Consider the following 10721-nt stretch of genomic DNA (forward strand, 5'->3'; position numbering starts at 1 on the left):
CCCCTTTTGTCCTACTTATTTTCATAATTTTCCTTGCTATTCTAGATCTTTTATTTTTCTAAATGAATTTTGTTATTATTTTCTCAAGCTCTGTAAAGTATCCTCTTGGTAATTTGACTGGTATAGCACTAATTTTGCCATTTTTATTATATTGGCAGAGCATAGCCATGAGCACTGATTATGCCTCTAGCTATTTAGATTATTCTTTAATTCTTTGAGGAACACTTTGTAATTGAATCTATACAAGTCTTTTGTATACTTTGACAGGCTGATCTGTAGATTTTTTTATGTATCTTGTAGTTATTTGGAATAAGATTTCCTTTATATTATTGCTTTGATTTTTTAGGATTTATTTTGTAGACTGTAACTTTATTGAAGCTATTAATTGTCTCAATTAATGTCTTTGATGATTCCCTGGAGTTTTTCAAGTAAATCATCATATCATCAGCAAACAGGGATAGTTTTTATCTCCTTGTCACCTACTTTTATTCCTTTAATCCCTTTCTTTCGGTTTATTATTACCCTACCAAGGACAAGTAAACTTTTCAGGCACCAAATCTCCCAGGCCTCATCCAGTGTATGTCCCTCATCTCCCTTACTCCATAGGAGCATGCATCTGATAATGTTTTTCTTCAGGGCTGGATCTCAAAGTCTCAACCTCCTTTCACACTGAGCAATTCATAGTTTACCAGCCTAGGTCTCTGCCTCAACTGGCTTTGGTTGACCAGAGCTGGCCCCAGCAGCATATACTCTTTTCTTCAGGCTTGGTGGAGTGCTGCACAGCTCCCCACATGCACAATGTCCTGTCATAGTGCCCTGTCTCATTCCCTCTGTTTCTTAGTTCTCTGGCTTGGCACCAACAGTCCAGAGCTTACATTTCCTGACACTGGCAGAAGTTGCTTTCCCTGGCACTGGTGTTGGTGCTTCTGCATTCCATCCCCAACAGGCATTTGTTCCTGCAGAACTATGAACAAGCTGTCTGTTGAGGCCAGAGGAAAGTTCTACATCCTGAAACTGAGGTTGCTATGCCAGTGGAAAGAGGGAGAGGGACAGGTCATATTTACCTATTCCTGAACATGCCCTCATCCCAAATATAACGTAAGCTCCTTGAGGGCAGAAACTAACTTTTTTATTTGCATTCCCAGCATCTAGTACTGCAACTGGCACGTAGCAGGCACTTAATAAATGATGGTTGACGGACTGATTAATTGAAAACAAACAAAACAAGGGAGAAACACTCCATATTCATAACAAATGAACTGGTGTGTTTGGTTCTATGTGTACATTAAGGGCAAAGTAAATTTTAAACTTTCTGAAGATTCACTCACTAGAAAACCGTCAAGTAAATTGCTGCTTTAGGATACCTACGTAAACAGTGCTGTACAATGGAAAGGGTAATGGCTTTAGAGATAGAGGACCTCAGTTCAAATCCTGCCTCTTGCACTTCCTGAGAGATCTTGGATAAGTCACTTACAATGCATAGTTTTCTCATTTGTCAAATGAGAAAGTTGGATTAGATGACATGTAAAGTTCCTTCTAGTTCTGAATTTATGTTCCTCTGAACTTCAGACAATCAAGTGGTCATAGCTCACACGCTAGGAGAAGCTAGTTCCTTGATCTTATAGAGCATTGAGTGTTTACATGTTGTCATAAATCACACCTACTATGAATATTTCTAATTGAACTATGTTGGATGTTTATAGATATCACTGTTTTCCTGTGTTAAAAAAAAGGTTTAGAATGGCTCCAATATAAATGAGTTTGTCTTTGCCTTGATGTGGTGCTCAGAATGGGAAATAATTTTGCCTGGATGGATTTCAAAAATAGACCTGGAAAGACTTATGTGAACTGATGCTGAGTGAAGTGTGCAGAACTGTACACGGCAATAGCAACATTGTATGATGACCATCTTCTCAGCAATACAATGATCTAAGACAATTCCAAAAGTCTCATGATGGAAAACGCCATCCACATCCAGAGAAAGAACTATGGATTCTGAATGAAGATCAAAGCATACTATCTTCTCTCTTTTTTTCTTTGTTGTGGTTTTTCCCTTTTGTTCTTATTCTTTCTTCACAACATGACTAATATGGAAATATGTTTAATAAGATTGTATATGTATAGTCTATATCAGATTGTATGCCATCTTGAGGAGGGGAGAGCAGAGGGAAGGAGAAAAAAATTTGGAACTCAAAATCTTACAAAAGTGAATGTTGGAGACTGTCTTTACATGCAATTGAAAAAAATAAAATACTATTAAGTGGGGGAAAAAATTTTGCCTGGACACCTTGACCATATTCTTGTCAGTTACCTTATTTGCATATTGGTAAATAATTTTCATTCTGGTAGAGCCAGAAGGTGCCATAATTTGTGTTCCCCTTCATTCCCAATGCCCACCTGTGCCACCTTCAACATAATACACAGTTTTATACTTTTCCTGCAGTAGAAGGTCAAATAAATCTGTCTTGTTTTTCAGGAAACATTTGTCTTTTTAAAAATAGACCTTTCAATCTGTTAAACTCAAGGTGCGTTCTTTTTTAAAAAAACACATACATGCACATACACACCCTATCTCTGGCTCTAGAATAGCTACAGACTGTCTAAAATGGCTATTTTCTTTGAGTCTTTTTAAAAATATCCCAACACACCTGAAAATGAAACCTCCCTTTAGGGCTTCATAGAGCCAAGTATTTATCAATTTTATCTCAACCTGTCCTAAGATAAAACATAATTAAAATGACAGCCTGAAATTGTGGATAGAATGCTGGAGGTAAAGTCAGGAAGACCTTGGTTTAAATCCTGCCTCTTGGTAATTACTGACTGTATGACTCTGGGTAAATGTTCATGTCTGTGGGTCTCAGTTTCTTCATCTGTACACTGGCTATTATACCTATTTTAGTTTGTAGTGAGTGTCAGATGAGATATTGTGTACAAAGCACTTTGAAAGTCTGAAAGTTTGAAAGTCTGAAAGTCTGAAATATCAAAGGCCGCTAGGCGGTTCAGTGAATAGTGTGCTGGGTCTGGAGTATGGAAGACCTCAGTTCAGATCCAATCTCAGATACTTGTCATTTAAGTGCTGGGTACCTCCGTTTCCTCAACTTTAAAATGAGGATAATAATAGTATCTACCTCTTAGGGTTGTTATGAGGATCAAATGAGATATTTGTAAAGCACTTAGCACAATAGCTGGCATGTTATAGGTGCTATAGAAATGCTAGCTATTATTGTTGTTATTAATGCCAGTTATGATTATCTTGATGAAAAAAGGAAAGAAGCTGTAATTTCCTCACCATGAAGAATTCTCTCTACTGATGAAGACTGCAACCCCATTTATGACTTAGCAGATAAATCCAAGGGGAGCTGTCTGAGACGCATGGAGGTTAAGTGACCTGCCCAGGGTCACATAGCTATTAAGTATCAGAAGTTGGATTTGAACTCGGGCCTTCCAGACTTCAAGCACTTTATCCACTATAATATACTGCCTTTATTTTTATCAAATCAAAGAAAATATTCCAAGCTTAAGGGGGCATGTTTACCTTCAAAATCCCAAAAGATGGATTTTTTTTTTACATTTTAGTGAATCCAGATATAACACATCACTGCCAGCTAAATCTACAAATATTACAGACTAATTGGGGATGCTGTGAGTATGAACTGAGTAATAACACTGAAATAGAGATCAGGATTTGTGAGTATTTTTAGATACAAAAACATATTAAGCACTCGAGGCCAGTGTTCATATAAGAGCTTTCACAAAGAGACTCAGAAAATGATCGCTGTTCTCACTCTGTTAACTGTATTCTCATTAATGGTGCATCAGCAGGCTACCCGTTCAAAAGACCTGGCAGGCACCATACCGGCATCCCTGTAGGAGAAGTGAACAAGAAACCAGGAGTCCCTAATCAGGCAAGCTTTCCCTGACTTAGCCAGAGAGAAGCAGCTGCAGTGAGCTCCTCTCAGCTGGGTATCAGCCTCCCCCACGTCACTGAAAATCTCCAGTAGGCTTTTCAGATCCAAAGCTGTAATAACTAAAATAGAGGGGCCCTGTAATTATTTAGAAATGCCAATTCTTACAATTCCAAAAGCTGCAGCCGGTGATCAGCAAAGTGCCAAGAGATGCAGACAAAAGAAGGGGCCAAAGTTTGGTGCTCTCTTACAAGCTGGCATGTCTTGTGCGTGAACAGAAGGGAGTGAATGGAGAGAGAGAGAGACACAGAGAGAGAGAGAGAGAGAGAGAGAGAGAGAGAGAGAGAGAGAGAGCAGTGCTACTTTTCATGAGCAAGTGTTGGGAATGTTTCTGTTGCTGATGAATGAAAAGAGTGAATGAGGAGGGGGAGTTAGACCAGTGACCTGCTACACTTCCACTAACTACTGAACCCCTGGAGGTCAGAGGATGCCCAGCACAGGTTTAGATCTTTCTTTGAAGGATTGGTAGCTTATTTTTGTTTTCTTTTTTTCAAAAGCTATTAGGGACATCCAAAACAGTCATTCCTGGACCCATCGTGGTTTTCCTCCTCAAGACACAAAGATTGAATAATTTTTGATAAAAACGTCAAAAACCAGAAAGCAGAAAGCAGCTTTTTTGATATGTTGGATGAGTTTATCCAAAGAACCACAAAGTAAGAGTCAGAGATGATCTTGTCGAGAGGTTTCTGTTTCCTTTATTTTTTCTTTTTATCTTACCACCTGTTTACTTGGATTTCCCATTTGCTCAAGTCAACTCACTCCATGGCAAGGCTGTTCTTCCATACTTCTATTTGCTCACATTAGCAAATAGAATTAGAGAGATAGGCCCTTGCTGTAGGTCATGCAGAATCATAGAGCTCGAGTTAGAAAGAGCCTCAAAGGTCATCTAGTCTAACTTTTTCATTTTACCAATGAGGAAACTGAGGCTGGGAGGTTCTGTGACTTGCCCAGGTTCACAGAGGGTAGTGAGGGTCAGAGGAGAAATTTGAATCCAGGGTCCTTTCCACTATGCCATATGGTCTAGGAATGCTTATTTTTAACTCACTTATAAAAGCACACCCCTCCTGGACTTCTGATGGTTTTATAGCTCTGCAGTCCCCAGCATATTGATTTTACTATTCTATGTATTTAATTTTCTTTTTTTTTTTTAAATGTATCATGTTTCTCTGAGCAGTCATTTGCTTTTCAAATTATGGTTGCCTAGCTCAGGCTTGTGTACCAGGTGCCATGTAAAAGCATGTTAAAAGTAGATAAAGGCAATTTATCCTGCCCTCTAATTAAAGATGTCTCATCTTTACCACTGACAATAGCAGTATGCAGCTGTGGCAGTGGAAAGATAATAGTCCTGGAGCATGGAGAAATTAAAGATAGGTTATCATACACTGGCTGCAGACTGTCACCTCTCCATTGGCCTAGCTTGGATGAAGCTCAGAAAGAATAGAAACTTTTTCTCCTTTACCCTCAGTTGAGTATATTCCTTTTGTTTTTAAAGATAATGGGTGAGTTTTATCTTAAACCGAAAGAAATAACCAGGAAAAAGAAACATAATGTGTCCCTAAAGGAGTCATCCCCAGGGATGGATTTTTGCCAGGGCTTTTGTGCTAGCACTTAGGGACGTCTGGCTAGGCACACAGCATGGCACAGCATTAGGGAGTAGAAGGTCTGCTGGAAAAGAAGCCATAGTCTTTGTCTTTGAGGGGTTTATCATCTAACAGGAAGATCAGAGAGAAACCAGAGATAACTAAAAAAAAATCAAGCAGGGATTACAATGGGTGCAGTACAGAGACCTCGTTAGAATGGGAATCAGATGATGTGGGTTTTAATTCTGGTTTTGTCTAAAACTATTTGTATAACCATGCTGTTGTTTGGTCATTTTAGTTGTGTTGTCTGAATCTTTGTGACCCCATTTAGGGTTTTCTTGGCAACGATGCTAGAGTGGTTTGTCATTTCCTTCTCCAGGTCATTTTACAGATGAGAAAACTGAGGCAACCAGGGTTAAGTGACTTACCCAGGGTCGCACAACTAGTAAGTGTCTGAGGCTAGATTTGAACTCAGGAAAGAGTCCCTGCCTCTAGGCCCTGCACTCTGTGTACCATGGTGCCACCTAGCTGCCTCTATGTGTAACCACAAGCAAGTTGATTAACATCTCTGGGTACTTAGTTCCCTAATCTGAAAAATAATAGAGACAACATAGTATAGTAAAAAGAGACCTGGATTTGAAATCAGAGGATCTGAGTGCAAATCTTGGTTCTGCCACTTACCTGTGTTCTTTTAGGTCTATCAATTCTGCTGTTTTCCATTTCCTCTGCTATAAATTGAGGCAGGAGGAGAGTGAGGGGAGAGTGGGAGAGTAGATAAACTAAATCTGTTCTTTTGTGAGAGTATTACCCTAGATGTCCTTTAAGTTCTTAATTTTGATTATTATGTGAATATATGCATGTATATTTACATATGCATGTATATACATACTTATGAAAGGCATTGTTAAGGGAGTCATGGCCATGGGTGGCGATTGGTAGAAAAGGCTTCTGGGAAGTCCATCTTAAGACTCTCAGAGAAGTGGTAGACTAGTAAGGAAGATGTAAAAGAATATTCTTAGCCAAGAGGAAAAAGCATGGACAAAGACAAGAAGTGAGAACAACGTGGAAGAAGAGTGGTGTCAAACTCTTTCTAACGCGACCTTCCCAGCGGCTCCATCTCCCGTTACAGCTCCGTTTGGCTTAAACTCTACGCTAATGGCTGCCGCTCCAGGAACTGCCTGGTGGTCACTCCCAAGCTATTCCAACCTCCTTTTACTTATTTCTTCCCCATCAGTGCAGCTGAGTGGTACAGTGGATGGAGGGCCAGGCCTGGAGTCAGGAAGACTCTTCTCCCTGAATTTAAACCTGACCTCAGACGCTTTCTAGCTGTGTGACCCTAGGCAAGTCTCTTAACCCTGTTTGCCTTAGTTTCTTCATCTAGAAAATGAGCTGGAGAAGGAAATGGCAAACCACTCCAGGATCTTTGCCAAGAAAGCCCCGAATGGGGCCATGAAGAGTCTGATACGACTGAAAATGACTGAATAACAATTCTTCATCAGAGCTCCTTGAGGGTAGGGACTGTCTCTGTTTTTCATTTGTATCCCCAGCACTTAGCACCATGCCTGGCACATAGTAGGCACTAATAAATATTTATTTAACTGATTTGAATTGAATTGAAAATTGGGACCCTTAAACCATACATAAGGATTCCTGTGGGCCTCATATTAACTGAGAAAACCACATTTGCATATTTCTTTTTAATTAGTATATCAACACATTAAAATCAAAGAGGAACTACATTTTAATCTGTTTTGGCCTCACCAGAAAGTCAGCCCACAAGCCCCCTGTTTGACACGTGTGGTGTAGAAACTGATGATTAGTTTGACTGGAATGAAGAAACTAATCCATGGATGTTCTTGACAGCTGATCTGAAGAGGCTGGCAGTTGGGAGCCATTGCAGGTTCTTTAGCTGATGAATAACCCAACAACAAAAATGACATTTAAGAAAAAGCATCCAGGTACCTATGTTCAATGTGGGCTGTTGTCGAGAGAAAACAAAGGCAGGTAAACCACAGGAGAGGTCTAAGAAAAGATACTAAAATAAGAGTGGACTTTCTGATCAGATGTTAAATCAGATCAATAGTGATCTTATCATTGAGGCCAAATTACTCTTATTGCTATGGAAAACCAAAGCTGATTCCATAGGACATGGTAAAGAAAGAATCCATAGGATTTATAATCTACAGGATAGTAATAGTTAGCATTTATTTAATATTTACTATGTACCAGGCACTGAACTAAGTGCCTTACAAATGTTATCTTATTCAAGATTCACAGCAATCTTAGTATGTAGGAACTCTTGTTATCTCCATTTTTATTGTTGAGGAAACTGAGGCAAAGTTAAGAGACTTGTCCAGGGTCACACAACTGGTAAGTGTGTGAGGCAGGATTTGAATTCAGATCTTCCTGACTCCAGGCCCAGGAGTCTGTCAGCTACTCCCCTTAGCCACTTAGCAATAACCTTAACATTAAGGTTGTGGGCCTCAGGGACCATGAAGAGTTATAATAATTGATAATTAAGTAGTTTGTAAAGAATGTTCTTTTTTTATGGTAGTGAGTTACTTCTGACATATTATAGCTAAACCATTAAGTAGGTAGAGATGAAGGACTGAACCAAGTGAGGGGGTAAGCTTAGAAATGTAGATTTAGGAATCATTTGAATATAGATCTTATTGGCTTCAATAATTCATTTCATTAGGAGTGCCAAAGAACCATCTCTAACGATTAGTGATTTATTTCTATTTGAGTTTGGGACTAGAGATCAAATGGTCCTTAATAAGATATCCTTGATCTATGTAACCTCTTCCAATCTGCAATAATTTTAAAATTTCTATTTTTCCTAAATAACAAACAACAGAGGTCGAACTTTTCATGTTAGCTATATCATCCTTATTTACAAACATGGTATGATAAGAAAAATGTATTTATTATAAACTAAATTCAATGAATCATTTATCCTGTATATATACCTCCATATATACAAACTTGTATGTATGTTTGCATATATAAAATATACTATTACATATATTGCATATATAATATTAAATAAGGTATATATAATACTAATATATTAGGTATATATGATATTATATGAGTTGCATATATATGTAATATTACATACATTATATTTGTGGTATTACCTATATTATATATTATATGTATTATGTGTTAATATGATATATTTAATATTTATACCTATATAATATTGAATATTGTATACATATAGTTGTTTACACATTTTATCCCCCATTAGAATACAGGCTCCTTGAGAGCAGTGCCTGCTTTTGTTTTTCTCTGTCTCCCCAGCACTTAGCACAGTTGCTGTTACATAGTAAGTGCTTAATAAATGTTTGTTGACTTAAACTGAACTCCATTGAAATGTATATTTTAAAATTTCATATTAATCAACTTCATTATTGACCTTTTCTATTTAAAATGATGCTATTTATTAGTGGCTTTCAGATGACAGAAACATGACATTAACATATATATATACACACATGTTATATCCATAATTCTAAAAATAGAATGAAAAAACCATAAAATTCAAGAATCTCATGGAACTTAAAACAGGCACACATAAAAGTATGTAGATGATATTTTGAAATCATGAAATTAAATGAATAATAAAAGGAGTGAGTTTAGAATCAGATATAGTGTGATATCTTGGTAAGCCCATTTTCTTTGAAGTCAACGAATGTCAGTTCCAATTCTGGCTTTGCTATTTGCTACTTGCAAGTATCTTACTACTTTTGCCACTTACTACCTGCTTTGTACTCACCGCCTGTGTGTTAACCAGTGAGGGGGCCATCTTTAGTCGTTCTGATCTATATCTGGCCACTGGACCCAGATAGCTCCAGAAGAGAAAGTGAGGCTGGTGACTTTGCACAGCCCTCTCTCACTTAGATCCAATTCACTTGCAAGTCATGGCATCATCTTCCTGTTGTCATGGTCCTCCTCGAGAATGAAGTTCAAACATCAGCAGCAACCAGTGAATGCTGCTTTGACTGGGCTTCAGCCCCCTAGGATTCAAGGCTAGTAAACCCAGAGATTAGCTATTAACCTCCCTTCCTTTTTTCAGACTCTTATTGGATTGGCACAATTAGGGGTTAAATTCCTTACTTCTCTGCCCTTCATTATTCACCCCTTATTAGGCAATTGAGAAAATACCCTCACTTTCCTGGTCCTATAGATAATAGAGGAATCTCTCATTAGTATCACACCGGCTGTTCAAGGAAGCATAGAAACACCATCCTCCATCCACTGTGTGCTGCCTACAGTGGGTGTGGAGGTCTGATACGAGCAGCTGGTCTCCTCCTCCCCTTCTGGGTAGCAATAAAATTTGCTAAAAGCCATGTCTGTGTGGGCTGTCACTCTTCATCTGAACTCCCTTGAGCTCTACTATTTGACTTTGGGCAAGTTCTTTAGACTGCTCTGGACCTCGGTTTCCTCATCAGTTAAATGAAGAGGATGTATTAGATTATCCCAAGAGTCCATAATAAATAGATAGATAGAGAGAGAGAGAGAGGTGATAAAACATTTATATGACAGATTAATGTTTACAAAGTACTTTTACATATATTTTCTTACTTGAACCTCACAACAACTTTGTGAGATAGGTGCTATGGTTATCCGTATTTTATAGATGAGGAAACAGAAGGTAAGTGACTAGCTTAGTGTCAGAAGAAAGATTCTACTACAGACCTTTCTGAGTCCAAATTCAGCCTTCTATCCACAGATGCTTCTTCTAGCTCAAAAGCCTATGGTCCTAGCAGAAGAGGATCCACAAGCAGACCCTGGGATACTTCTACATTAAGGATGTTAGAAGAATGCAAATTAGTAAATGAAAGAAGGGCAGCTAGGTGACACAGGGGATAGACTGTCAGGCCTGGAGTCAGGAAGATTCATCTTAATGAGTTCAAATCCAGCCTCAGACACTTACTAGCTGTGTGACACTGGGCAAGTCACTTAATCCTCCTTGCCTCAGTTTCCTCATCTGTAAAATGAGAAGGAAATGGCAAACCACTCCAGTATCTTTGCCAAGGAAAGCCCAAATAGGGTCACAAAGAGTCAGACATGACTGAAAATGACTGAAGAGCAATAAGAAAGGGAAAATATTAGAGAGAGAAAGAGAGAGAGAGAGAGAGAGAGAGAGAGAGAGAGAGAGAGAGAGAGA

The sequence above is a fragment of the Vombatus ursinus genome, unplaced genomic scaffold (genome assembly GCF_900497805.2).
Source record: "Vombatus ursinus unplaced genomic scaffold, bare-nosed wombat genome assembly UNPS02011767.1, whole genome shotgun sequence".
NCBI lineage: Eukaryota > Metazoa > Chordata > Mammalia > Diprotodontia > Vombatidae > Vombatus > Vombatus ursinus.